General features: G+C 41.7%; 1 pseudogene; it reads right to left on the reverse strand.

Moving 5' to 3' along the window:
• Positions 1–22,499: 22,499 nt before the first annotated feature.
• LOC113274359 lies at positions 22,500–25,831 on the reverse strand (annotated as a pseudogene).
• Positions 25,832–27,814: the final 1,983 nt, after the last annotated feature.

Genomic DNA, 27,814 nt, shown 5'->3' on the forward strand with positions numbered 1-27,814 from the left:
ATGAGTAGACACGATCAATTTGCTACAGAAATATATTGCCCCAAAGCGTAAATTAGGGTTTTGGACAGCCGCGACTACTCCCGAGCAATTCGATGCTTCATTGACCTCCCACAGATAAGCCGATCGAACACGATAGAGTTGGGCCAGCAGTGAACTCGTGTGCACTTCCCTGATCGTCCAAGACGCGATCTAAGTCATCCAAACAGGCTGGCTAAGTTGGATGGTCGTGATCGATTTAAGACGCTAATGTACTTCCGCGACCCAAATTAGGGTTTAGAAGCATCACCCATGCCATAGTTTGGGCAAATGATTTATTGCCTTATGGTCATGTCGTGGACAGACCGATCGAGTGAGGGAAAGCTGGCCGCCGGCGTGCGTGCTAGCACTTCCCTAATCACTCGTGGAGTAATCCAAGCCGTCCAACCAGGCTGGAAAAGTTGGACGGTTGTGACGCTTTTAAGACTGTTTTAGACAGTCTATGCTCGTTCAAGCTTCTTTCAACAGCGTGACCACCCTACTTAGGATCGGCGTTTGAAAAAGGTGGGATGCGTTTAAGCAAGGTACGATCAGTTAGGGCGTTGGTGGGCCCGCCGACGGTCATCATGATGGTTGCCTATTTTCGCAGGGGTTTTGCCAGGCTTGTTGAATTTCGCGGCCAAATTGTGTGGGCGTGATCGTTTCTGAGACTAATATGGACAATATAGATCCCCCCTAAGGAAATTAAACATGTTCGATCGAGCTGTCTTTAGTTAAAAACGTCGATACGAAAATCTCTTTGCCAGAGAGTGATGTAGCATGTGTGCGTATTTTCATGCAGATCTCAATACTTGCACTTCGGGAAATTCATGCTACTCTGCTGAAAGAGAACATTCAATCGTCATGTCATGTCAGTAATGAGAGTTCGGATGGGAACATAGCATATGCAAATACTAGGCAAGTCATGCATTAGTTGGTAATGCTGGCAAAAATAGAATTCACAGAATATTTGGGATTGCTAATACGCGCACCATTATGAGTGAATTTCATATATATATATATATTGAATTGCTCAATGATCGAAGAGGGTTTTTTGCACTCGTCACTCTTCAAATGACTTTACCCCTTGCAGGGTGACAACGCATTAAATACTGTTTTTACAATTATAGCCTTGAACTAAAAACCACCATCAACATTAAGTCCCCTGCTTAGCACGTAACGGTGACATTGTTGCGGGGCAAGCAATAGATGGTGCCAGACGGAAATAGAATTCATGATAAGAGTAAACATACATTACCAGTAGAGAGAGGTCGTCTTGGCCTTTGAGAAGAACATGTTTAATGAAACGTCGAGGCAAGTAGCAATCACCTTTCTGGTACATTATGGCCGAGAACACTAAAATGATGTAGTGGAGCCTCAACTAATGAGTGTTAAGGAAGTTGATCCTTGAATACAAAGATGGGTGTTGAGGTGTTGGAGCCGTCAGAACTATGATGTATTGACGCAGTGATGCCTGACAACACGATAGTGAGTGTTGAGGAATTTGCACGTCTCAACACTAAGAGGAAAGATGTGTTGAGGCAGCATGCCTGGCAACACAGTCGTGAGTGTTGAGGAATTTGCACATCTCAACACTAAAAGAAAGGATGTTTTGAGGCAGCATGCCTGGCAACACAGTAGTGAGTGTTGAGGAATTTGCACGTCTCAATACTAAGAGAAAGGATGTGTTGAGGCAGCATGCCTGGCAACACAGTAGTGAGTGTTGAGGAATTTGCACATCTCAATACTAAGAGAAAGGATGTGTTGAGGCAGCATGCCTGGCAACACAATAGTGAGTGTTGAGGAATTTGCACGTCTCCACACTAAGAGAAAGGATGTGTTGAGGCATCATGCCTGGAAACACAGTAGTGAGTGTTGAGGAATTTGCACGTCTCAACACTAAGGGAAAGGATGTGTTGAGACAGCATGCCTGGCAACACAGTAGTGCGTGTTGAGGAATTTGCACGTCTCAACACTAAGAGAAAGGATGTGTTGAGGCAGCATGCCTGGCCACACAGTTGTGGTGTTGAGGAATTTGCACGTCTCAACACTGAGAGGAAAACGTGTTGAGGCAGTATGTCTGACAACACAATAGTGGCGTTGAGGAATTTGTACGTCTCAACACCAAGAGGGGAGATGTGTTGAGGCAGTTTTCCTGGCAACACAATGGTGAGTATTGAGGAATTTGAACGTCTCAATACTAAGAGGAAAGATGTGTTGAGGAAGTTTGTCTGGCAACACAATGGTGAGTGTTGAGGAATTTGAACGTCTCAACACTAAGAGGAGAGATGTGTTGAGGTAGTTTTTCTGGCAATACAATGGTGAGTGTTAAGGAATTTAAACGTCTCAACACTAAGAGGAGTGATGTGTTGAGGCAGTTTGCCTGGAAACACAATGGTGAGTGGTTAGGAATTTGAACGTCTCAACACTAAGATGGGAGATGTGTTGAGGAAGTTTTCCTGGAAACAAAATGGTGAGTGTTGAAAATTTTTCACGTCTCAACACTAAGAGGAAAAATGTGTTGAGGCAGTTTGACTGGCAACACAGTGGTGAGTGTTGAGGAATTTGAACGTCTCAACACTAAGAGAATTAAAATTTATTTGATATGCCTAATAGATATAAAAAATTTAGTTTAAGGATAGTTACTTATCTCTGTCTCTGCTAGGCATGTCCTTCGCGCATGATTGGGCTTTGGGTGTATCAGGCTCTTTCGTGAGTAAGCAGCGTGACAAAAGTTCCCATGTATAATTATCCTGAGATTATTTTCTCGTGGAAGATATGATTCCATTGTATTTGATTGTGAGGCGGTAACTCCGTTTAAACTTACAAACCTGAAGGAGGCTTCAGTCCCTAAATGTAGCCTGCTTTGGTTGTACCACCTTGAATCCATGCCTCTGTGATTTGATACAAGCTTATTGTACCCTCCTGGATGGGATGCTTGGAACATCACATGGATGAAATATTCTATGTAGTGGTTGTTTCTATGGTGAAGCTCTGGCTGGTATCAACGAACGAGTAGCAGCGGTTCTTTGAAGAATCTGTGATCAGAAGAGACTTGGCTGGCTGCGTTCACAATCCTTTACAGGGAGGAGCGGCGACTACGGGAATCAACCTTGGCAGGAAGGAGTGGCGTCTTCTGGAGAGGACATTGAAGAGGCTTCTGGAGCGAAACGTTTAGGAGGAGCGGCTTCTGGAGGAAAAACGTTGAAGCGGCTCCTGGAGCGAAGCGTTGAAGCAGAGCGGCTTCTGGAGCGAAAAGTTGAGTCGGAGAGGCTTTTGTAGAGAACGTTGAAGCGTCCCCTGGAGCGAAACGCTGAAGCGGAGCGGATTCTGGAGAGAACGTTGAAGCGGCTCTTGGAGCAAAGGTCGAAACGCCAACAGAACACAATTAAGGGCTGAAAATATATCTCCGCTGCACCTTAGAGAAATAGAGAATCTCACACATGCTCCATCATAGATTACATGGTTTTGTGAACAGAGTCCCCAGAAAACATTAATGCACAACTCCACCAATTAAAGTTCAATAACATTTGGTTTATGAAAATCTAACGCCTAAATTCTGAATCCCTTGACTAATCATTCGGATGTTCATTGTTTCGCTCCTTTTGAGTTGTGGCCATGTCCGTATGAGCCTTAGTAAGAATTTCTTGTCCTTTCATCAAATCAACAATGGTAATAGGGGGTTGGCTTCCTCCAGCCCCTCCGGTCTCTCGTCCTGATGGTGGAGTAACAACAGATCTGGTGACAACTGGGAGCATCACACTTGAAGAAACAATGGGGGTGGCGGCAGCGGTTCTGGCTCTGGTGATCGGAGGTGTAACACCTGAGGGAATATATCCTACTCCGTTGGTGTTGGTGGTAGAGGACGTAGTTCCAAGAGATGCATTGATCATATAGACAGGATGTATGGTAGCACCACTGACAGAGACATCAACGCCGAGAGTGTTGTCAATGCTAGTTCCATCGGAATTGGTTGCCGATCCAGACCTAATATCCACCATTTTGAAATCAGGAAAATCGAATTGTTTATGAAAAATTGACTTTATGACCGAGAGATTAATATCCCACTATGGTCGCTAGTTGTATGAGGGGTGAAGACTGATTCTGCTGTTTTTGGTAAAGTTGGGTGTATTGATGAGAAACGAACTCAAACTCTAAACAAATGCACTACACGGGAGTACTTTTAGATTCGGTAGATCAATCTGTAAGACTCTATCCTAAACCAAGAAATGGTCGTTCCAGACTCAATTCTTTCACAAGGTGAAGGAGAAGGGTTGATCTTAGGGAGGGAAGCGAAGAAGGTGTTTGAGATCAGAATGTTGAATTATGAAGGTATGGTTGTTTATTACTTGTGTATCAGAAAATGGTTTCTGGCTACTTGTGTTTATCACACTTGTGTTCTCCCCTATGTTGAAATAGGTTGAAAACCAATTTATACAAGTCATTTCAGCGCAACCCTGATCTCGTAGGAAGTGGAGGAGGTTAAGTAGTGGAGTAGTGGGGCCGTGTAAGAAGTGGTGATCATCACGTGGTCACATCTTCGTCCACTACTCTCATCGTTGTCAACCGTCCGTCCTTTCCTGACACATTCTCATAATGGGGGTCAATTCGTGGGACTTTCCGCAAAGAATAGCATAAAATGATATTAGGTGAAACAACTAAGTTGTTTTGTGAGGCCGACATAAAATATCGTATGTGTTCGATGCATGTAAAGCATCACTTTTAAGCAGGCAGCTCAAGAAAATCGACGTGCATGAAGCATCGTTGTCTTAGTGCTTATCAAATAAGTTACGGATTGAGCATCTTAAAATGGCAGCATCTTCGACCACCTTTGGGTGATCGTTTGAATGCCACCTGAATGAGCCATCACTTGTCTGATTGCTCTCTATGACAGAGTGGCGGCCGGTGATCATTGAGGTACCTCATTGATCGCCTAATATTTAATCCAAACTGTCCGACCAAGATGGCGAAGTTGGACGGACGAGATGGTTTGAGGCAAATGTTTTCCGCCGTTGATATAATTTTAGTGTTTAGGGACGTGCGGACGTCCCTTCTTTGTCTAGTCGAATCCAAGCACTGGGTGTTAATTCTAACTTACCGATTGGGCATGCATGGAGACGAGCCGTCAACGTGCATGCCTACATCTCTTGGTCCATCAAAATCGAATCTATCCACTCGATTCGGCCGGCGAAGATGAGTGGACACGATCAATTTGCGACAGAAATATATTGCCACAAAGCGTAAATTAGAGTTTTGGACAGCCGCGACTACTCCCGAGCAATTCGATGCTTCATTGACCTCCCACAGATAATCCGATCGAACACGAATAGAGTTGGGCCGACAGTGAACTCGTGTGCACTTCCCTGATCGTCCAAGACGCGATCTAAGTCATCCAAACACGCTGGCTAAGTTGGATGGTCGTGATCGATTTAAGACGTTAATGTACTTTCGCTACCCAAATTAGGGTTTAGAAGCATCACCCATGCCATAGTTTGGGCAAATGATTTATTGCCTTATGGTCTTGCCGTGGACAGACCGATCGAGTAGGGGAAAGATGGTCTCCGGTGTGCGTGCTAGCACTTCCCTAATCACTCTTGGAGTAATCCAAGCCGTCCAACCAGGATGGCAAAGTTGGACGGCTGTGACGCTTTTAAGACCGTTTTAGACAGTCTATGCTCGTTCAAGCTTCTTTCAACAGCGTAACCACCCTACTTAGGGTCGGCGTTTGACAACAGTGGGATGCGTTTAGTCAAGGTATGATCAATTAGGGAGTTGGTGGGCCCGCCGACGGTCATCATGATGGTTGCCTATTTCCGTCGGGGCATGGCCAGGCTTGTTGAATTTCGCGGCCAAATTGTGTGGCCATGATCGTTTCTGAGACTAATATGGACAGTATAGATTTCCCCTAAGGAAATTAAACATGTTCGATCGAGCTGTCTTTAGTTAAAAACGTCAATACGAAAATCTCTTTGTCAGAGAGTGATGTAGCATGTGTGGGTATTTTCATGCAGATCTGAATACTAGCACTTCGAGAAATTCATGCTACTCTGCTGAAAGAGAACACTCAATTATCATGTCATGTCAATAATGAGAGTTCGGCTGGGAACATAGCATATGCAAATACTAGGCAATTCATGCATTAGTTGGTAATGCTGGCAAAAATAGAATTCACATAATATTTGGGATTGCTAATACGTGCACCATTCTGAGTGAATTTCATATATATATACTAAATTGCTCAATGATCGAGGAGGGTTTTTTGCACTCGTCACTCTTCAAATGACTTTACCCCTTGCAGGGTGACAACGCATTAAATACTGGTTTTACAATTATAGCCTTGAACTAAAAACCACCATCAACATTAAGTCCCCTGCTTAGCACTAACGTGACATTGTTGCGGGGTAATCAATAAATGGTGACAAACGGAAATAGAATTCATGATAAGAGTAAACATACGTTACCAGTAGAGAGAGGCCGTCTTGGCCTTTGAGCAGAACATGATTAATGAAACGTCGAGGCAAGTAGCAATCACCTTTCTGGTACGTTGAGGCCGAGAACACTAAAATGATGTAGTGGAGCCTCGACTGATAAGTGTTAAGGAAGTTGATCCTTGAATCAAAAGATGGGTGTTGAGGTGGTGGAGCCGTCAGCACTATGATGTATTGAGGCAGTGATGCCAGACAACACGGTAGTGAGTGTTGAGGAATTTGCACGTCTCAACACTAAGAGGAAAGATGTGTTGAGGAATCATGCCTGGCAACACAGTCGTGAGTGTTGAGGAATTTACACATCTCAACACTAATATAAAGGATGTGTTGAGGCAGCATGCCTGGCAACACAGTAATGAGTGTTGAGGAATTTGCACGTCTCAACACTAAGAGAAAGGATGTGTTGAGGCAGCATGCCTGGCAACACATTAGTGAGTGTTGAGGAATTTGCACGTCTTCACACTAAGAGAAAGGATGTGTTGAGGAAGCATGCCTAGAAACACAGTAGTGAGTGTTAAGGAATTTGCACGTCTCAACACTAAGGGAAAGGATGTGTTGAAACAGCATGCCTGGCAACACAGTAGTGAGTGTTGAGGAATTTTCACGTCCCAACACTAAGAGAAAGGATGTGTTGAGGAAGCATGCCTGGCCACACAGTTGTGGTGTTGAGGAATTTGCACGTCTCAAAACTAAGAGAAAAACGTGTTGAGGCAGTATGCCTGACAACACAATAGTGGTATTGAGGAATTTGTACGTCTCAACACCAAGAGGAGAGATGTGTTAAGGCAGTTTGCCTGGCAACACAATGGTGAGTGTTGACGAATTTGAACGTCTCAATACTAAGAGGAAAGATGTGTTGAGGCAGTTTGCCTGGCAATACAATGGTGAGTGTTGAGGAATTTGAACGTCTCAACACTAAGAGGAGAGATGCGTTGAGGCAGTTTGCCTGGCAATACAATGGTGAGTGTTAAGGAACTTAAACGTCTCAACAATAAGAGGAGAGATGTGTTGAGGCAGTTTGCCTGGAAACACAATGGTGAGTGTTGAGGAATTTGAACGTCTCAACACTAAGATGGGAAATGTGTTGAGGAAGTTTTCCTGGCAACACAATGGTGAGTGTTGAGAATTTTTCACGTCTCAACACTAAGAGGAAAAATGTATTGAGGCAGTTTGCCTGGCAACACAGTGGTGAGTGTTGAGGAATTTGCACGTCTCAACACTAAGAGAAAGGATGTGTTGAGGCAGCATGCCTGGCAGCACAGTAGTGGTGTTGAGGAATTTGCACGTCTCAACACTAAGAGGAAACCATATTGAGGCAGCATTCCTGACAACACAATAGTGGTGATGGGAATTTGCACGTCTCAACACCAAGAGGAGGGTGTGTTGAGGCAGCATGCCTGGAAACACAGTAGTGAGTGTTGAGGAATTTGCACGTCTCAACACTAAGAGAATGGATGTGTTGAGGCAGCATGCCTGGCAACATAATAGTGAGTGTTGAGGAATTTGCACGTCTCAACACTAAGAGAAAGTATGTGTTGAGGCAGCATGCCTGGCAACAGAGTAGTGGTGTTGAGGAATTTGCACGTCTCAACACTAAGAGGAAAACGTGTTGAGGCAGCATGCCTGACAACACAATAGTGGTGTTGAGGAATTTGCACATCTCAACATCAAGAGGAGGGTGTGTTGAGGAAGCATGCCTGGCAACACAGTAGTGAGTGTTGAGGAATATGCATGTCTCAACGCTAAGAGAAACGATGTGTTGAGGCAGCATCCCTGGCAACACAGTAGTGAGTGTTGAGTAATTTTCATGACTCAACACTAAGAGAAAGGATGTGTTGAGGAAGCATGCCTGGCAACACTGTAGTGAGTATTGAGGAATTTGCACGTCTCAACACTAAGAGAAAGGATGTGTTAAGGCAGCATGCCTGGCAACACAGTAGTGAGTGTTGAGGAATTTGCACGTCTCAACACTAAGAGAAAGGATGTGTTGAGGAAGCATGCCTGGCAACACAATTGAGGCAGTATGCCTGACAAAACAATAATGGTGTTGAGAAATTTGCACATATCAACGCTAAGCGAAGAGTATGTTGAGGAAGCATGCCTGGAAACACAGTAGTGAGTGTTGAGTAATTTGCACGTCTCAACACTAAGAGAAAGGATGTGTTGAGGCAACATGCCTGGCCACACAGTTGTGGTGTTGAGGAATTTGCACGTCTGAACACTAAGAGGAAAACGTGTTGAGGCAGTATGCCTGACAACACAATAGTGGTGTTGAGGAATTTGTACATCTCAACACCAAGAGGAGAGATGTGTTGAGGCAATTTTCCTGGCAACACAATGGTGAGTGTTGAGGAATTTAAACGTCTCAACACTAAGAGGAGAGATATGTTGAGGAAGTTTGCCTGGAAACACAATGGTGAGTGTCGAAGAATTTGAACGTCTCAACATTAAGAGGAGAGATGTGTTGAGGTAGTTTGCCTGGCAACACAATGGTGAGTGTTGAGGAATTCGAACGTCTCAACACTAAGATGAGAGATATGTTGACGAAGTTTGCCTGGCAACATAATGGTGAGTGTTGAGGATTTTTCACATCTCAACACTAAGAGGAAAGGATGTGTTGAGGCAGCATGCCTGGCAACACAGTAGTGGTGTTGAGGAATTTGCACGTCTCAACACTAAGAGGAAACCATATTGAGGCAGCATGCCTGACAACACAATAGTGGTGATGGGAATTTGCACGTCTCAACACCAAGAGGAGGGTGTGTTGAGGCAGCATGCCTGGAAACACAGTAGTGAGTGTTGAGGAATTTTCACGTCTCAACACTAAGAGAATGGATGTGTTGAGGCAGCATGCCTGGCAACATAATAGTGAGTGTTGAGGAATTTGCACGTCTCAACACTAAGAGAAAGGATGTGTTGAGGCAGCATGCCTGGCAACAGAGTAGTGGTGTTGAGGAATTTGCACGTCTCAACACTAAGAGGAAAACGTGTTGAGGCAGCATGCCTGACAACACAATAGTGGTGTTGAGGAATTTTCACATCTCAACATCAAGATGAGGGTGTGCTGAGGCAGCATGCCTGGCAACACAGTAGTGAGTGTTGAGGAATATGCATGTCTCAACGCTAAGAGAAACGGCGTGTTGAGGCAGCATGCCTGGCAACACAGTAGTGGTGTTGAGGAATTTGCACGTCTCAACACTAAGAGGAAAACGTGTTGAGGCAGTATGCCTAGTAACATAATAGTGGTGCTGGGGAATTTGTACGTCTAAACACCAAGAAGAGAGATGTGTTGAGGCAGTTTTCTTGGGAACACAATGGTGAGTGTTGAGTAATTTGAACGTCTCAACACTAATAGGAAAGATGTGTTGAGGAAGTTTGCCTGGAAACACAATGGTGAGTGTTGACGAATTTGAACGTCTCAACACTAAGATGAGAGATGTGTTGAGGAAGTTTGCCTGGAAACACAATGGTGAGTTTTGAGGATTTTTCACATCTCAACACTAACAAGAAAAATGTGTTGAGGTAGTTTTCCTGGAAACACAGTGAGTGTTGAGGATTTTTCACGTCTCAACACTAAGAAGAAAAATGTGTTGAGGCAATTTGCCTGGAAATACAGTGGTGAGTGTTGAGGAATTTGAATGTCTCAACACTAAGAGAATTAAAATTTATTTGATATGCCTAATAGATATAAAACATTTAGTTTAAGGATAGTTACTTAGCTCTGTCTCCGCTAGGCATGTCTTTCGCGCATGATTGGGCTTTCGGTGTATCAGGCTCTCCCGTGAGTAAGCAGCGTGACAAAAGTCCCCATATGTAATTATCCTGAGCTTATTTTCTCGTGGAAGATGTGCTTCCATTGTATTCGCTGGTAAGGCGGTGACTGCGATTAAACTTCTAAACCTGAAGGAGGCTTCAGTCCCTAAGTGTAGCTTGCTTTGTTTGTACCACCTTGAATCCATGACTCTGTGATTTGATACAAGCTTATTGTATCCTCCTGGATGGGATGCTTGGAACATCAAATGGACGAAATATTGTTTGTAGTGGTTGTTGCTATGGTGAAGCTCTGGTTAGTATCAACGAACGAGTAGCAGCGGTTCTTGGCAGAAGCTGCGATCACAATCCTTTACAGGGAGGAGTGGCGACTACGGGAACGAACCTTGGCAGGAAGGAGTGGAAGCTACTGGAGAGAACGTTGAAGCGGCTTCTGAAGCGAAACGTTTAAGAGGAGCGACTTCTGGAGGAAAAATGTTGAAGCGGATCCTGGAGCGAAGCGTTGAAGCAGAGCGGCTTCTGGAGAGAAAAGTTGAAGCGGGGCGGCTTCTGTAGAGAACGTTGAAGCGTCCCCTGGAGCGAAACATTGAAGCGGAGCGGCTTCTGGAGAGAACGTTGAAGCGGCTCCTGGAGCAAAGGTCGAAGCGCCAACGCAATTGAGGGATGAAAATACATCTCGGCGCTGCCCCTTGGAGAAATAGAGAATCTCACACATGCTCCATCATAGAATATCGTATACGACAGACCAATACCCCAGTAATAGGCGCAAACGTCCGTCCTTTCCTGACACATTCTCATAATAGGCGCGTCGCACGCCGCACGCTGTAAACCGCCAGACCAATACCCCAGTAAGTATCCCCCAGTTTGTGATATTTTTGATGTCTCGAGTAAGTGGGTCAAGTCGTGGGACTTACCGCAAAAAACAACATTCAGTGATATTAGGTGAAACAACTAAGTTGTTTTGTTAGGCCGACATAAAATATCGTATGTGTTCGATGCATGTAAAACATCGCTTTTAAGCAGGCAGCTCAAGACAATCGACGTGCATGAAGCATCATTGTCTTAATGCTTATCAAATAAGTTGCGGATTGAGCGTCTTAAAATGACAGCATGTTCGATCACCTTTGGGTGATCGTTTGAAGGCCACCTGAATGAGCCATCACTTGTCCGATTTCTCTCTATGACAGAGTGGCGGCCGGTGATCATTGAGGTATCTCATTGATCACCTAATATTTAATCCAAACTGTCCCACCAAGATGGCGAAGTTGGACGGACGAGATGGTTTGCGGCAAATGTTTGCCGCCGTTGATATAATTTTATGGTTTAGAGACGTGCGAACGTCCCTTCTTTGGCTAGTCGAATCCAAGCACTGGGTGCTAATTCGAACGGACCCATTGGGCATGCATGGAGACGAGCCGCCAACGTTCATGCCTACATCTCTTGGTCCATCAAAATCGGATCTAGGCCACTCGATTCGGCTGGCAAACATGAGTGGACACGATCAATTTGCGACAGAAATATATTACCGACAAAGCGCAAATTAGGGTTTTGGACAGCCGCGACTACTACCGAGCAATTCGATGCTTCATGACTTTCCACAGGTAAGTCGATCGAACACGAATAGAGTTGGGCCAGCGGTGAACTCGTGTGCAGTTCCCTGATCGTCCAAGACGTGATCTAAGCCATTCAGACAGGCTGGCTAAGTTGGATGGTCGTGATCGATTTAAGATGCTAGTGTACTTCTGCGACCCAAATTAGGATTTAGAAGCATCACCCCTGCCATAGTTTGGGAAAACTATTTATTGCCTTATGGTCTTGCCGTGGACAGACCGATCGAGTGGGGGAAAGCTGGTCGCCGGTGTGCGTGCTAGCACTACCCTAATCACTCGTGGAGTAATCCAAGCCGTCCAACCAGGCTGCCAAAGTTGGACGGCTGTGACGCTTTTAAGACTTTTTTAGACAGTCTATGCTCATTCGAGCTTCTTTCAACAGCGTGACCACCCTACTTAGGGTTGGCGTTTGACAACGCTGGGATGCGTTTAGGCAAGGTACGGTCAGTTGGAGCGTTGGTGGGCCCGCCGACAGTCATCATGATGGTTGCCTATTTTCGCCGGGGCTTGGCCAGGCTTGTTGAATTACGCGGCCAAATTGTGTGGTCGTGATCGTTTTGAGACTGATATGGACAGTATAGATTCCCCCAAAGGAAATTAAACATGTTCGATCGAGCTGTCTGTAGTTAAAAACATCGATACGCAAATCTCTTTGTCAGAGAGTGATGTAGCATGTGTGGGTATTTTCATGCAGATCTCAATACTTGCACTTCGGGAAATTCATGCTACTCTGCTGAAAGAGAACATTCAATCGTCATGTCATGTCAGTAATGAGAGTTCGGCTGGGAACATAGCATATGCAAATACTAGGCAAGTCATGCATTAGTTGGTAATGCTGGCAAAAATAGAATTCACAGAATATTTGGGATTGCTAATACGCGCACCATTATGAGTGAATTTCATATATATATATATATATATTGAATTGCTCAATGAGCGAGGAGGGTTTTTAGCACTCGTCACTCTTCAAATGGCTTTATCCCTTGCAGGGTGACAGCGCATTAAATACTGGTTTTACAATTATTACCTTGAACTAAAAACTACCATCAACATTAAGTCCCCTGCTTAGCACGTAACGGTGACATTGTTGCGGGGTAAGCAATAGATGGTGACAAACGAAAATAGAATTCATGAGAAGAATAAACATACGTTACAAGTAGAGAGAGGCCGTCTTGGCCTTTGAGCAGAACATGTTTAACGAAACGTCAAGGCAAGTAGCAATCATCTTTCTGGTACGTTGAGGCCGAGAACACTAAAATGATGTAGTGGAGCCTCAAATGATGAGTGTTAAGGAAGTTGATCCTTGAATACAAAGATGGGTGTTGAGGTGGTGGATCCGTCAGCACTATGATGTATTGAGGCAGTGATGCCTGACAACACGATAGTGAGTGTTGAGGAATTCGCACGTCTCAACACTAAGAGGAAGGATTTGTTGAGGCAGCATGCCTAGCAACACAGTAGTGAGTGTTGAGGAATTTGCACGTCTCAACACTAAGAGAAAGGATGTGTTGAGGCAGCATGCCTGGCAACATAGTAGTGGTGTTGAGGAATTTGCACGTCTCAACACTAAGAGGAAAACGTGTTTAGGCAGTATGCCTGACAACACAATAGTGTTGTTGAGGAATTTGCACATCTCAACATCAAGAGGAGGGTGCGTTGAGGCAGCATGCCTGGCAACACAGTAGTGAGTGTTGAGGAATTTGCATGTTTCAATGCTAAGAGAAAGGATGTGTTGAGGCAGCATGCCTGACAACACAGTAGTGAGTGTTGAGTAATTTGCACGTCTCAACACTAAGAGAAAGGAAGTGTTGAGGAAGCATGCCTGGAAACACAGTAGTGGGTATTGAGGAATTTGCACGTCTCAACACTAAGAAAAATATTGTGTTGAGGCAGCATGTCTGGCAACACAGTAGTGAGTGTTGAGGAATTTGCACGTCTCAACACTTAGAGGAAAACGTGTTGAGGCAGTATGCCTGACAATACAATAGTGTTGTTGAGGAATTTGCACATCTCAGCATCAAGAGGAGGGTGTGTTGAGGCAGTATGCATGGCAACACAGTAGTGTGTGTTGAGGAATGTGCATGTCTCAACGCTAAGAGAAAGGATGTGTTAAGTAATTTGCACGTCTCAACATTAAGAGAAATGAAGTGTTGGAAGCATGTCTGGCAACACAGTAGTGAGTATTAAGGAATTTGCACGTCTCAACACTAAGAGAAAGGATGTGTTGAGGTAGCATGTCTGGCAACACAGTAGTGAGTGTTGAGGAATTTGCACGTCTCAACACTAAGAGAAAGATGTGTTGAGGCAGCACGCCTGGCAACACAGTAGTGGTGTTGAGGAATTTGCACGTCTCAACACTAAGACAAAAACGTGTTGAGGCAGTATGCCTGACAACACAATAGTGGTGTTGGGAATTTGCACGTCTCAACACCAAGAGGAGGGTGTGTTGAGGCAGCAAACACAGTAGTGAGTGTTGAGGAATTTTCACATCTCAACACTAAAAGAAAGGATGTGTTGAGGCAGCATGCCTGGCAACACAGTATTGAGTGTTAAGGAATTTGCACGTCTCAACACTAAGAGAAAGGATGTGTTGAGGCAGCATGCCTGGCAACACAGTAGTGGTGTTGAGGAATTTGCACGTCTCAACACTAAGAGGAAAATGTGTTGAGACAATATGCCTGACAACACAATAGTGTTGTTGAGGAATTTGCGCATCTCAACATCAAGAGGAGGGTGTGTTTAGGCAGCATGCCTGGCGACACAGTAGTGAGTGTTGAGGAATTTTCACGTCTCAACACTAAGAGAAAGGATGTGTTTAGGCAGCATGCCTGGCAACACAGTAGCGATGTTGAGGAATTTGCACGTCTCAACACTAGAGGAAAACGTGTTGAGGCAGTATGCCTGACAACTCAATAGTGGTGTTTAGAAATTTGCACATCTCAACACCAAGAGGAGGGTATGTTGAGGCAGCATCCCTGGCAACACAGTAGTGAATGTTGAGGAATTTACACGTCTCAACACTAAAAGAAAGGATGTGTTGAGGCAGCATGCCTGGCAACACAGTAGTGGGTGTTGAGGAATTTGCACGTCTCAACACTAAGAGAAAGGATGTGTTGAGGCAGCATGCCTGGCCACACAGTTCTGGTGTTGAGGAATTTACACGTTTCAACACTAAGAGGAAAACGTGTTGAGTCAGTATGCCTGACAACAGAATCGTGGTGTTGAGGAATTTGTACGTCCCAACACCAAGAGGACAAATGTGTTGAGGAAGTTTTCCTGGCGACACAATGGTGAGTGTTGAGGAATTTGAACGTCTCAACACTAAGAGGAGAGATGTGTTGAGGCAGTTTGCCTGGCAACACAATGGTGAATGTTGAGGAATTTGAACCTCTCAACACTAAGAGGAAAGATGTGTTGAGGCAGTTTGCCTGGCAACACAATGGTGAGTGTTGAGGTATTTGAATGTCTCAACACTAAGATGAGAGATGTGTTGAGGAAGTTTTCCTGGCAACACAATGGTGAGTGTTGAGGATTTTTCACACCTCAACACTAAGAGGAAAAATGTGTTGAGGCAGTTTGCCTGGCAACATAGTGGTGAGTGTTGAGGAATTTGAACGTCTCGACACTAAGAGATTTAAAATTTATTTGATATGCCTAATAGATATAAAACATTTAGTTTAAGGATGGTTACTTAGCTCTGTCTCTGCTAGGCATGTCCTTTGCGCATGATTGGGCTTTGAGTGTATCAGGCTCTCTCGTCAGTAAGCAGCGTGACAAAAGTCCCCATGTGTAATTATCCTGAGCTTATTATATTGTGGAAGATGTGCTTCCATTGTATTCGCTGGTAAGGCGATGACTCCATTTAAACTTCTAAACCTGAAGGAGGCTTCAGTCCCTAAGTGTAGCTTGCTTTGGTTGTACCACCTTGAATCCACGCCTTTGTGATTTGATACAAGCTTATTGTACCCTCCTGGATGGGATGATTCAAACATCACATGGACGAAATATTCTTTGTAGTGGTTGTTTCTATGGTGAAGCTCTGGATGGTATCAACGAACGAGTGGAAGCGGTTCTTGGCAGAAGTTGTGATCAGAAGAGACTTGGCTGGCTGCGATCACAATCCTTTACAAGGAGGAGTGGCGACTACGGGAACGAACCTTGGCAGGAAGGAGTGGGGGATTCTAGAGAGAACGTTGAAGAGGATTCTGGAGCGAAATGTTTACGAGGAGCGGCTTTTGGAGGAGAAACGTTGAAGCGGAGCGGCTTCGGGAGGCGAAACGTTGAAGCGGATCCTGGAGCGAAGCATTGAAGCAGAGCGGCTTCTGGAGCGAAAAGTTGAAGCGGAGCGGCTTCTAAAGCGTTCCCTGGAGCGAAACGTTGAAGCGGAGCGGCTTCTGGAGAGATCGTTGAAGCGGCTCCTGGAGCAAAGGTCAAAGCGCTAACGCAAGACGGTTGAGGGATAAAAATATATCTCGGCGCTGCACCTTGGAGAAATAGAGAATCTCACACATGCTCCATCATAGATTACATGGTTTTGTGAACATAGTCCCCAAAAATCATTAATGCACAACTCTACCAATTGATGTTCAATCACATTTGGTTTATGCCCAACTCTACCTTAGTAAGAATTTCTTGTCCTTCCATCAAATCAACAATGATAATAGGGGGTTGGCTTCCTCCGGCCCCGCCGATCTCTCGTCCAGATGGTGTAGTGACAGCATCTCTGGTGACAACTGGGAGCGTCACACTTGAAGAAACAATGGGGGTGGCGGCAACGGCTCTGGCTTTGGTGATCGGAGGTGTAATACCTGAGGAAATATATCCTTCTCCGCTGGTGTTGGTGGTAGAGGATGTAGTTCCACGAGAAGCATTGATCGTATTGACAGGTTGTACGGTAGCGCCACTGACAGAGACATCAACGCCGAGAGGGTTGTCAATGTTAGTTCCATCGAAATTGGTTGCCGATCCAGACCTAAGATCCACCATTTTGAAATCAGGAAAATCGAATTGGGTATTGAAAAATTGACTTTACGACTGAGAGATTAATCTCCCACTGTGGTCGCCAGTTGTATGAGGCGTGAAAACCGATTCTGCTGTTTTTGGTAAATTTGGGTGTGTTGATGAGAAACGAATTCAAACCCTAAACAAATGCACTGCATGGGAGTACTTTTAGATTCGAGAGATAAATCTTTATGACTCTAGCCTAAAGCAAGAAATGGTCGTTCCAGACTCAATTCAGTCACAAGGTCAAAGAGAATGGTTGATCTTAGGGAGGGAAGCGAAGAAGGTGTTTGAGATCAGTTTGTGACATGTTTGATATCTCGAGTAAGTGGGTCAAGTCATGGTACTTGCCGCAAAGAATAGCATACAGTGCTATTAGGTGAAACAACTAAGTTTTTTTGTGGGGCCGACATAAAATATCATATGTGTTCGATGCATGTAAAGCATCGCTTTTAATCAGGCATCTCAAACAATCGACGTGCATGAAGCATCATTGTCTTAGTGCTTATAGAATAAGTTGTGGATCGAGCGTCTTAAAATGGCAGCATGTTCGACCACCTTTGGGTGATCGTTTGAAGGCCGCCTGAATGAGCCATCACTTGTCTGATTGCTCTCTATGACAGAGTGGCGGCCGGTGATCATTGAGGTACCTCATTGACCGCCTAATATCTAATCCAAACTATCCGACCAAGCTGGCGAAGTTGGACGGACGAGATGGTTTGCGGCAAATGTTTGCCGCCATTGATATAATTTTAGGGTTTAGGGACGTACGAACATCCCTTCTTTGGCTAGTCGAATCCAAGCACTCGGTGCTAAATCGAACGGACCGATTTGGCATGCATGGAGATGAGCCGCAAACGTGCATGCCTACTTCTCTTGGTCCATCAAAATCAGAACTAGGCCACTCAATTCGGCCGACAAATATGAGTGGCCACGATCAATTTGCGATAGAAATATATTGCCGACAAAGCGCAAATTAGGGTTTTGGACAGCGACGACTACTACCGAGCAATTCGATGCTTCATTGACCTTCCACAGGTAAGTCGATCGAAATGTACAACCATCACGGCCGGACATTGGAATGTCCTATGGGCCAAAGTCGAAAATAGATCTATCACGGCCCTTTAGTGGACCTGGCTCAAGAGATGTTCAGCCGTCATGGCCGGACATTGGAACTGGCCCGTGAGCCAGAACTGAATGTACAACCATCTTGGACGGTTATTCAGGAAATATATAGCAACGGCCCTGAATAGTAAAAGTGGGAGTTGGTGAATGATTTTTCCTTCCCCAATCGAAGTTTTAAAAATCTCAAGTTAACATATATAGGGAGGGGTAGTTGGTTGAAGGTACATATACGAACCATGTACCAAGTAAGATTCATAGCTTAGCCGAAAGAGTATAAATGATGCGTAAGCCTGATTTATATCTGCGTAGCCTCGCTAATGGAGCATGTTAAGCATGGGCATTACTATGCCATGCCACAGACTCGATAATGCATATACCTTATGCTTTTGATGAAACGGCCTATGCGGACTAGGCCATTACCATTATTGCTTGTCCACGGATTTAAGTTGCTTGTCCCTTCGAGGATGAACTACGGTCTGTGCTTGATCCCTTTAGAGTAGGAAAGGGTACGTGGGAACCCGCAATGAGTTGCAACATTGCCGATCCAGCACGTTGTCGCTCATATCATCTAATTTAGAGATGATTGCGACACTTTGGCCTCTCATATCATCTGGCTCGATAGTTCGATGCAAGAGATGATTGTCAGACTTGATGAGGCAAGTTGTATGCCATCCAGTGGATGCTCATACTTCCTATCAAGGAGTTCGACATAGGATAAAAACCCGAGTGTTGTAATTTAGCTCAAGATGAGTCTATTTTGATGGGATACGGCCCAAATATCAAGACATGTTATAGATCCACATGGTCACCAAAATTTAGCCAAATTCCACCGTTTAGGGCCTCAAAAGAACTTTTTTGCCGTATTAAGAAAGTCTTTATTTTTTTGATAAAACCTCTGTGGAATAAGGGTAAGTTGGAACGGTGTGGAAGCTAAGTTTGCCGTATCACGCTCGTCGAGCATGCCTCCGAGGGAAAATGAGCGTGTATTTTCCTAGATTTAAGTCCTGGATCGTAGCTTCATCATGGCGCATCGAGGAAGTTACGGCCTGCAGGGCAACGCGTCAAAGGTGTAATTTTTCGTTCTGTCACAGTATGCATACCTGTTCGTATACTGGCAAACCCAAACTTAATCCGGGCGTACCCATTTGCATACTTGAGTAGGTTATGTTCTAAAATCGGTTTGTTCATGAAATAATATATTTATATAATAAGGAATGCAATATTTTGAAAATCGTGGCTATAATGTTTATGAATTGATTCGAGTGAATCAAAATCGATTTTGCTTCAATTGTATCTTGTATACATCTATGGGAATATAAATAATTGAAAAACTCTAGAACTAGTTTCATTTCATTTATTTGAACTAGTTATGGTTAACATGAATATGGTTGATATTAAAGTGTTCATATGGCTAACTTCAGTTAACTATTGTTGAGCCAACTACGTGCACACGTTTTGGTACGGTTACTCATACCTAAATGAAGTCACATTTCATTTGTGTATAACAAGCTAAGTTCGATATAACGGTTGAAAGATATTAGCTTGAGTCTAATCAGGTTTTCATCTAACGGTGAATATTGAATACTTTGTTACCAAAGTAATATTGATTGCAAACCCTGATTTGAAGACTATATAAGGGAGAACTCTAGCAACTGGGAAACTTAATCCCCACACCTCCTGTGTGATACTAGTTACGAATAGAGTCGATTCTCCTTTAACCTTAGGTTTTCACGAAACCCTGTAAGTTAACGACTTAAAGACTTCATTGGAATTGTGAAGCCAGACCCAACTATTTTCTCTGTAGTTGCGTGTTCTGATCTTCTTATTTTCTATCGTGATTGACTACTATCTTCTCTAAGATTTGCTCGAGATTTAATCTCCGATAGGCAAGATAAAAAGTAGTCACAAACATCTTTGTATCATCGTTTTTGATTCCACAATATCTTGTTTCGCTACCATACAATTAAGACTACTGTGAGGTGATTTATATTTCTAGGTTGTTCTTCAGGAATATAAGTCAGGTATATCAATTGGTTCCTGTTCATCTTGATTTATCAAAATACGGAACAAAACTCATAGGTATATCAGTGGGAGACATATTTATTTATTCAATATACTTTTCTGTGTGAGACAGATTGGTTTATCAAGTCTTCGACTTTGGGTCGTAGTAACTCTTAGTTGTGGGTGAGATCAGCTAAGGGAATCAAGTGCGCAGAATCAGGCGTGGTTCTAGAGTCGTAAGGAACGCGACTGTACTTTGATCAGTGTGATGTTGGTTACGCTCAACTACATTACATTCTGAAGTTAACTTGGAGTAGGCTAGTGTATGTAGCGGCTTAATATAGTGTGGTGTTCAAATCTGGACTAGATCCCGGGGTTTTTCTACATTTGCGATTTCCTCGTTAACAAAATTTCTGGTGCCTGTGTTATTTCTTTTCCGCATTATATAAATGAAATATCACAGGTTGTGCGTAAGTTCAATCAATTGTGAATCCAACCTTTGGTTGTTGATTATATTTATTGGCACCTGGATATTGGTTTTTGATACCGTCCAAGTTATTTCTTATATTCAATCGGGCTCGCAAATTCCTATTTGTTTGATTGCAGATTGAATTGATAAATAGAGATATAACTCTTAGATGTACTTTTCTTAAGATTGAGTCTGATTGTCTAGTTGATTCTATTGAAAGTATATTGGACTTAGTCCATACAGATTGCTAAGTGAAATATTGGGTGTGGTTGTTAGACCCCCACTTTTTCAATTCCGAGTCTATATCAAATGACTGTCTCACACAAATCATGTAAGATGTTACAAGGCGATTTTCACATGATCATCTTTTGACTTTCGTCAAGAATATAAGATGAACTTAGTTAAAGCGAAAGCTTACCAACACATATTTAGAGAAATATGTAAACGAGTTAAATTCAGCTCGAAATATCAAATGTGTATAATTGAAATCTATATAGATATACGACTTTTGTCTCAAATAGGAGATAGAGTAGATACACTTTTGAGTGATAGATGAGTTCAAGTCTCCATATACCTTTTGTTGATGAAGTTCCACAATCTCCCCTTAGTATTTATTCGCCTTCAGTCGATGAACACCGTGAAGTCTAATGCTCATCTACACTTTCTATCTTAATCCAAGACTTAGCTATAAGTAGACTAGAAATCAAGACTTATAGTTTTGGCAACTAAACTTGACAAACAAGCTTGAGATAGCAACGCATGCGAGTTTGACTGGGTAGTGCTCTAACATAAGTGATGGTGTTTGGTAAAGTACAATATGAAATGAATGAATAATCTTGCAAGAATGAAGTGTTACTATAGTTTATTTTTGCCTTGATTGACAAGGAGTTACATGTGTTGAGTTAATGCGGGTATTCAGTTTATGGAACTGTGTTTGAAGAATGAAGTGGTGGTGTTAGTTGTTAAAGTTATTGATTTGAACTGAGTATGAGTTCAATAAAAGATTGTGTTGCATTGATATAGCTATGGTGTTATGATGTGTTGATGGTGGAAGATTAATTGGCCTGCAGGTGTAGTTAAAGTTTGGTGGAGTTGAATTGGATGACATGTTGATATTGTGTAAATGAAGTATTTCTGAGATGGTGAATGTGGGTTGCTAGCATTACTTGATATGAGCTGAAGTTTTTGAGGATCATGTAGATGTGTAATATGCAAATGAAGATATAGTGTTTCTTTTGGAGTTAGAAATGCATCATTTGTATAATCTTTCCTTGTATTGCACCATTATGGCGTATTTTTTTTTGTTTTGCCTGTGCGATGGCCTTGGCCAGATTGCATTCATACTAGCTGATTAAATCATCAACCATCTGGCGTTAGCCCAGTTGGCCAGGAGCCTGACTTTCAAGTAGGAGGTCAGTGGATCGAGTCTCTGCTCAAGAATTTGGAGATCTCATGAAATACTCATCTTATATGTAATTTAAAGTTTAAGTTTCTTAGTGTATCTTCTTTCCTATTTAAAAAAAAAAAGTTGATTCAATTAGTTTTACCTAGGATGTCATCCCATTCAGTTGTCTGACTCATCTGCCTCAGTTTGATTGAGTCGACTTTGTTAACTAGGATTTGACTCAGTTGACCTTTGATCTGACCTTGACTGTTAATCATACGCGACCTAGACCACGGACGTTGACTGTTAATTGACTTCCTCTGACCAAAATTTGATTGTTAGTGACCGTTAGTTGACTCATATGGACCAGGCCTTGGATTGATGGGGCGGTTTGGTGGACTTGGGCTTAGCGCAAGTTTTCTTAATACCAGATCTGGTAGTTACCATAAAAGGAATTCAGATGAACCCTAAAAATTGTTTGTGGAAAAATTATTGAATCTATATTACTGAAAGAAGCTTGTAAAATAGTTGAGAAGGATTAGTAAGCTCTGAAGAAGGATCTTTACTAATCTAATACCATGAGAATTATTGAGCTCTCATGATAATCAAGTAACCAAGTTTTTTAAACACATATGAGAGAAGAAAGAAGTTATTATTATTATCAAAATAACGTACACAGACAGATAGTATTCAAACATATTAAATACTGTATGTTACAAACTTAGTCAATGACTTTTGACAAGACTAAAGTCAATACAGGGAGACCTTGACTTAATTCCTATTAAAGCCAATTTATATTTCCAACAAAAAGTAAAACGTTACAACAGATCATTACTGTATGTATTATTACAACAGTTTTCGCATGTATTTCTTCTCATTCAGGGGCATTTGGGAAAAACCTTCCCCAATTGATCAAAATAGACGTCGTTGCATAATGCTTTTGCTTGAGTTCCTCCTTCCCGTACAAGGTTAATATCCTGTAGCACAACAGCACTACAAGGAAAACTTTTACTACAATACTTCACTGCTACAGCTGTATCACTTGTTCCTTGAATATTCTTGTACACCACACTTGATACATGTACAGCTGATTCCTGTAAAGAGAAGATAAGATTTTACATTTGGAGGAGGATGTTAGCTGATATATTGTTACCAATATACATGTGATTGTAAGAAATACCTGCTCATTGCAGGGATCAGCCTGATCACAATAGTTTTGATTTATGATTATAGGGTTGGTCACATTCTGCATTAGAATGTTTTGAAAGACGATGTTGTTTGCTTTGCCTTTTCCTCCCTGCTAAACAAATTAAATATGAAAGAATGAAACAACAAGTGCAAAACTATTTGTACAATCTAGATAAAAGTTTCAAGCTCCACCGTTGTACATAGTTGCAAAAGATTAAACATTAGATAGAATCTTTTAGATATGCGTTACCTGCCATGTCTTGATCCTGACTCCGTTAGTGGTTCCTGTAAGTCTTGCTGTATCGACCAATATATTTGAAACATGAGCCTCTGATTTACCCGCTCCTAAGCTTCCAATACTAACGTAATAAACCAAAAAAAAAAAAAAAGGAAAATATAAGTATTAGATTATGCAAAATGTCAAGAAAGGACAGTTTTCGGTGCGAACTGTTATGCAAATATTAGGTTAGGATTCACAAAATTGGTTAAAAAGACCAAAATCAACAATTCCTGGATGAAAATGACATTTAGATTTTGATACTGTTTAGATTGACAAAAATGTAAAAATAGTCAGGATGTAAACAGTTTCATCCTATCCATTTCGAAATACTTTTTCTTATTTTTAATTTACATTAGGATGCATTCAGTTTCATCCTTACTATTTTTTGAGTTTAAGTCAGGATGAATCCAATTTCATCCTTACTATTTTTTTAGTGTCCATTTCACCCATACTAATTTTTACTTGTCCATTTGAACCATGTTTTAAAAATATTTGGACAAATAACCCATTTTCCGGTTAAAATTTGGGTATATATGTAAAAAAAACCTGATTCCATGTCCTGGTCCACATGTTATGCCCGTGGCATGAACATTTTAAGATCCACTTACTATCGATATGCAATCATCACCTTCACCAACAAACAACAAAAATGGAAGTACCAACAAGGATCAGAATCATAAAAAGAAATGCAACCAATAAACAAATTAAAGTCACAATGTTAATTGTGTCAAAGAAATGAACATATGTTTGTGCGCTCCACTGATGTAGAGATCTACATCAGTAGATAGAACTTAAACATGGCTGCAAACATAAGCAAGTGCTCTGTGCCACCTACACTTGTACTGTCTAAACCAATACGTAATTATCTTCGCTTACTATGTTACCTGTTCTTATAATGCAGTTCCGTATTTGCATTCTTCGGGTGTTACCAACATGAATCCCATCAGTGTTCGGACTTAATCGTGGAGCAGAAATCAAAAGATTGATAGCTTCAACATCCAAACATCTCTCAAAAGATGTATGTATTTGTTGTGAATCTCTGATTCTTACGTTCTTTACCCTCAAATTTTGGCATTGGTAGAAGGTTAAGGCCTAGGAAATTATAAAAATAAATTGAATCAATAAATAATAAATAAACTAATATCTTAAATATGTCGATCAATTGGGGTAATTACCATCTACAGACACATATAGTGACGTACCGTTGGTGCAGTGACGCAGGGCTGCAACCCCACATAAAACAAGCAAAAGTAATCAGTAACATATATATATATATATATATATTACTCATATTCAAACTTCGTTATACTGCTATTCATGAATAAGTACTTACGCGAGATTTGTCAATTTTGCACGAATTTTTCCACCAAATATCTCCTTTGCCATTAAAAGTCCCCCCTCCTTCAATTTTCAAGTTTTGAACATTCTGAAAAAGTATCCAGTGTCTATTGTCTCTTCTGTAATCGGCTCGATCAGCAGAAGCTTCAATGGTTCCATAGACCTGTAAAGAATTACATATACGTAGATTAATGACATATAATTAATTAACTTTGTGTCTTCTTTACCAATAAAAACAAAAAAAAAAAAACTTTGCTTCTTCTTGACACTTTATAGCAAAAAAGTAATATCACAGGCATTACCATCATTGTAATCGGACACTTGCAAGGACCAGAGAATTTGATTGGTTTAAGAAGATATCTCTTGTTAGAAGGAACCAAAATTAGAACTGCTCCCGTCGAGGATGAACAGGCTTCCTTCCAAGATTTTTCAAATGCCTATACATGCATATTCAACCAGAATTGAAGTAAAATAAAATTCAAGGTTAAATTAATTGATCCTATTTTTCGAATCTAATAATTCATCTTTCTTGTGTCGCTGTACCTCGTAAGCATCTGTTCCATCGCCATTACGGTTAGCTCCGAAACTGTCTATATTAATCACTCTAACAGAAGATGAAGGGCTACCAATTTCATTAGAGCTGAATCCATCATCTGGAGCAAGTTCGTCATCGTAGCTGGAAAATCTATTCCTGTCAGCAAGTTCATTAGCAGGAAAGAAGTCGTCCCGATTTAGTTCGCCGAGGTATGTAGGATATGCATGATTATAAACAGATGAGGTCTCATCATCAATATCATAATAAGTAGTGATATAAAGCGGGTCCTCTAAACTGCTGCCATAACAAGAGTGATAAGAAAGCACCAAAATGATGACAAGTTGGAGCATAGTGCCCATTGATGTTGATGATCAAACAACAATTTCTTTCGAATGATCGGTGCTGTAATAACTATGTCATGACGATGAGCCTTATATAGTTATAGAAGAAAGAAACAATTATGTGTCTTTGTTATTGCATGAATCAATCAGGTTAAAAATGTGATTGCAAAGACAAAGATACTGCATAGAAAGATATGTGACGAAGGGAGAATGAAAAATGACTTACTCAATCATATCGGTCTTTAGGCGGGGATTTGGACTAATTCTTCATGCGACATAGAGATGTGGATTAGTTAGATGTAAAAGAGATTGAGAAGGAAGGAAGTCTATTATAATTAGCTGCAATACGTACTTCTATCTCTTTCCTACTCTCTCACTCTCTCTCATAAATAGAAGCAGTTTGATTGTTATTATTTCGGTCTTATTAATTAAAAGCCGTTCTGGTTGATTTCGTGCAAAGAATGCATGAACTTGCGGACTTGTATAATAAATATTGTTCATACAATATACATGTGTCTATATATGTAACTGTTTCATTTGGACAAAATTTACTATGGAAAAACCGAATCCGACCTAGAACTATTCCTAATATATGGACTTTCAGGACAAGAAGGGAAGGAAAGTTTCTAATTGACTTTTGTGTCTGTTTCTTTTTTGCTGGTGTTGCAGCTTCACAGCATCAGGTCAAGAGTCATCAATAGCTCTTTTCAGCTGGTCAAGGAACGTGTTTGGAAGGGAACTGCATTCGGTAGATTTAAAGAGTCATTCTCAAGTGCTATGGCTCATTGAAAACTACTATAGGAAGAAAAGCTACTAAACTCCACAAACTCCTTTGATCCAGCTTATTCATACACTCACATGGTTACAAGAAATCATATTTGTTACAGGAAATCAAGGTTGATGAGTACGTAACTCTCAGTCTGACCCTTGGTGCAATCAACTACTAATCCAAATTGTGCTGCGAATAGTTGATGACAACTTAGGGGTGATAAATCCAACCTTACCAATCAGTACGGATTTACTGCACCGTGCTATATTATGCCAGTAAGTAAGTTCCATAAATTTATTGATGATTATTTGAGCTGTTTTTTTCTTTCTTTTCTGTTCTTTTCTTCTATTCCTTGCACAATAGAGATTGATACAAAACTCCCATAATTGGTGATCGGAAATGGGCAATATGGATTTGTTTTAAAAGTTTATTGATCAGTGTCTCTCTGTCGAAGACTTCATTTCAACTTTCCTTATGGGCTCCTATTCCATCTGCTCATCCAAACCTCGTTCAATTGCTTTGACCTTGGTTCACTGGCCACTTCTTTTTCTGCGTGTAGCAGAGACTTGAATAGGAGCAGAGAGGCTCCAGCCTTGCGGTCCATATCCCTTACATCATCATAATAGTCTCGCTAATGAAAGGGCACATAGGCATGCTATAATGAAATGACGCCGTCACATTGATATAACAGGATAGTTGGAGAAACAATCAAAACTAAAACTACACGAGTGAATGATTCAAAGCAGATTTTCAATCTCATTATTTACAAGATCCATTGGCCGATTGGCGTTTCCTGTAAGTGAAAACTACAGGGAGACCCATTTTCCCAGCATTTTCCACTGAGAAACCCACGGGCACAAAACTTCATGCGCGCCCCCATTTTCACCACCAAAATTATTCTAAAACCCATAATTTAAAAAATTTCGTTTTTCTCTTTTATAAAGGAAAAACTACTTCTCAATTCGTTTTCTTCTTCTTCCGAACTGTAAATCTTCATCAACACCTGAAGATGATGTTAATGGTTTTTCGTGTTTGAGTCTGGGTTGTTTTTGGGTTTGCTTTGACAGTTTGGTATCACCGTTTCTTCCTGGTGGTGGGGATGGACGGTGGCGGCTTATTGTTTGAGAATCAGATGTGAATTTGGGTAAGAAAATCAGATGTGAATTTGGGTAAAATCAGGATAGAAGAATCCAAATGTCAGTAAAATCAGGATCATGATTTGGTTTTTTCTATTTTGAAATTAGGGTTCTTCAATTTTGGGAAGAACATGATGAATTATTTTATTTTTTGCAAGGGATTTTGGGTTTTTCAATTTTGTGGTTAGGAGGAAAATACTTTGGGTTCTTTTTAGAGAATTTTCAATTTATGCAGATCTTCCTTCCCATCTCTAAAACACACTCTCAGTTTTCTTCTGCAAGTTTTGAACTCCATGGATGTATTTGATAAATAATTAATTGTGTTTCATACGTGTTGTTGTTGAAAGATTATTCACTAGAATT

This window comes from Papaver somniferum, chromosome 4 (genome assembly GCF_003573695.1).
Source record: "Papaver somniferum cultivar HN1 chromosome 4, ASM357369v1, whole genome shotgun sequence".
Lineage (NCBI taxonomy): Eukaryota > Viridiplantae > Streptophyta > Magnoliopsida > Ranunculales > Papaveraceae > Papaver > Papaver somniferum.